We start from the raw sequence: 2,897 nt of genomic DNA on the forward strand, positions 1-2,897 counted from the left end.
CCTGTGTGCTGCTTCGCAGTGTGGAATATGGTGGGAAGGTCCGAGTGTGTGAAGGAGGTAATCATGGCGGCAGGAAATGAGGGGGTACATGGGCACAAATATACAGAGCATCGAGTGCCCAGATAATACTGCAGTGCACAGTCTGAACACCTAGGGTCTAATACTTCTACCATGCACAGCCCAAATAATGCCTCCATATACCACCATACAGAGCCAAAACACAGCAATTCACAGTCCAAACAATGCTGCAATACACAGTAAAATACAGTCCAACTAATACCTCTGTAGACAGCCCAAATACACTGCCCAGATAATACCACCATGCACGGTCCAAATACTGAGCCTAAATAATAGGGATCGACCGATATTGATTTTTTAGGACCGATACCGATAATTTGTGAACTTTCAGGCCGATAGCCGATAATTTATACCGATATTCTGTGAATTTTCATTTTTGAGAAAAAAAAAAAATTCCTACACAAATCTGCTGAAAATTAATATGTTTATTGTTAATGTGTATTTTTTTTTAATAAATCTTTTTCATTTATACTTAATATTTTTGTGTTTTTTTTTTTTACTAACTTTTAACCCCCTTAGGGACTAGAACCCTTGTCCTATTCCCCCTGATAGATCTCTATCAGGGTGAATAGGATCTCACACTGTCCCTGCTGCTCTGTGCATAGTGCACACAGCAGCATGGAGCTGAACATGGCAGCCAGGGCTTCAATAGCGTCCTGGCTGCAATGGTAACCGATCGGAGCCCCAGGCTTACACTGCTGGGGCTCCGATAGGAGGAGCAGGGGAGAGGGGATCCTGTGGCCACTGCCACCAATGATTAATACTGGGGGGGGGGGGGGGGCGCACTGCGCCACCAATGTTTTTACTATTGGCCGGGATGGGGGTGGGGGGCGCACTGCGCCACCAATGATTAATACTGGGGGGCTTGGGGGGGCGCACTGCGCCACCAATGAAGATAAGTCTATCGATCATTCATATACAGGAGGCGGGAGCTGGCTGTAGAATCACATAGCCGGCTCCCGACCTCTATCAGCGGTAGCTGCGATCCGCGGCACCTGAGGAGTTAACTACCGCGGACCGCAGCTATTGCTCATAGAGGTCGGGAGCCGGCTATGTGATTCTGCAGCCAGCTCCCGCCTCCTGTATATGAATGAATGAAAGGCTTATCTTCATTGGTGGCACAGCGGCCACAGCCCCTCCCCTCCTCTTATGTTCTATCCCCTCATTGGCGGCAGCGGCAGCAGCATCACAGGGGGAGGGAGACACTGCTTCCTTCTCCCCTGTGCTGCGGAGGGAACACAGAGAGCGCTGAGAGCAGCGCGTTCTGTGTTCCCAAAACGTTATCGGTATATCGGCAAAATAGATGCCGATACCGATAACGTTCAAAATCCTCAATATCGGCCGATAATATCGGCCAAACCGATAATCGGTCGATCCCTACTAAATAATACCACCATGCACGGTCCAAATACTGAGCCTAAATAATACCACCATGCACGGTCCAAATACTGAGCCTAAGGGCTCATGCACACGACCGTATATATTTTGCGATCCGCAAAAAATACGGATGACATCCCTGTGCATTCCGTATTTTGCAGAACGGTACAGCTGGCTCCTAATAGAACAGTCCTATTCTTGTCCATTATGCGGACAATATTAGGACATGTTCTATTTTTTTGCGGAACGGAAACACGGACATATGGAAATGGAATGCACACGGAGAAACTTCCGTTTTTTTGCGGACCCATTGAAATGAATGGTTCCGCATACAGTCTGCAAAAAAAACGGAACAGACAAGGAAAGAAAATAAGTTTGTGTGCATGAGCCCTCAAGGGTCCATTCACACGTCCGTAGAATGGGTCCACATCCGTTCCGTAAATTGCGGAACGGGTGCGGACCCATTCATTCTCTATGGGGCAGGAATGGATGCGGACAGCACACAGTGTGCTGTCCACATCCGCATTTCCGGAGCGCGCCCCCGATCTTCCGATCCATTGCAATACACTACGGACGTGTGAATGGACCCTAAATAGTACCACCATACATGGTCCAAACACTGAGCCTAAGGCCTCATGCACACGACTGTGCCGTTTTTTTGCGGTCTGCAAAAAAACAAATTTGCCGAACGGGCGGCCCATTGTAGAAATGTGTTAAAGATGTGTGAATTTTATTCTATATTTTTTGTATATCTAGGACTGTAATCAGGGCCGATCCTAGGGTCACAGGCGCCTGGGTGCAGAAATATTTCTGGCGCCCCCACATGGGCGTGGTTATCTTACTAACTCCTCCCCTTTATAATGTTTCTATGGCAACAACTTCAGCCCCACGAATCGGCGGCTCGGCTGCTCGGCTTAAAAAAAAAAAAAAGTCAAAAAAAAAAAAGTCCCGGCGGCTCGCTCGGCCAGGGCCGGACTGGGGATAAAAACCAGCCCTGGAAAAAGTTGCACACCAGCCCCACAGCATTGCGTCATTATTTACTTGTTTATAATAGGAGAAAGCATTCATTTTAAAACACGTGTGTAAACACGAATATGAACTTTGCCCCACGATAGCTCTTTTGTAGAACCCCCATAAAAACTTACAGTTACTTGACTTGGCCCTTGGGGATCTCGGACGCCACTTCAACACTTTGGCCGGGGGCTCGGCGGAGCTGATGTTGTGCTTTAACCTAATGAGAAAGATTTCATAATAAGGATTTGGAGAAAGGGCAGCGGGATAGCAGAGCAGGGAGAGGCTGGTGCTGCTACTAGGGGGTCATACCATGGGGGAGTAATAAAGCCCACCATAATGCCCCCCCAGTAGTAATAATTCTCCTTATAATATGCAAAACATTTGTAATGCCCCCAGTTGAGCTAATGCTCCCATAATGTGCCAATATA

Source organism: Bufo bufo, chromosome 6, assembly GCF_905171765.1.
Source record: "Bufo bufo chromosome 6, aBufBuf1.1, whole genome shotgun sequence".
Taxonomy (NCBI): domain Eukaryota; kingdom Metazoa; phylum Chordata; class Amphibia; order Anura; family Bufonidae; genus Bufo; species Bufo bufo.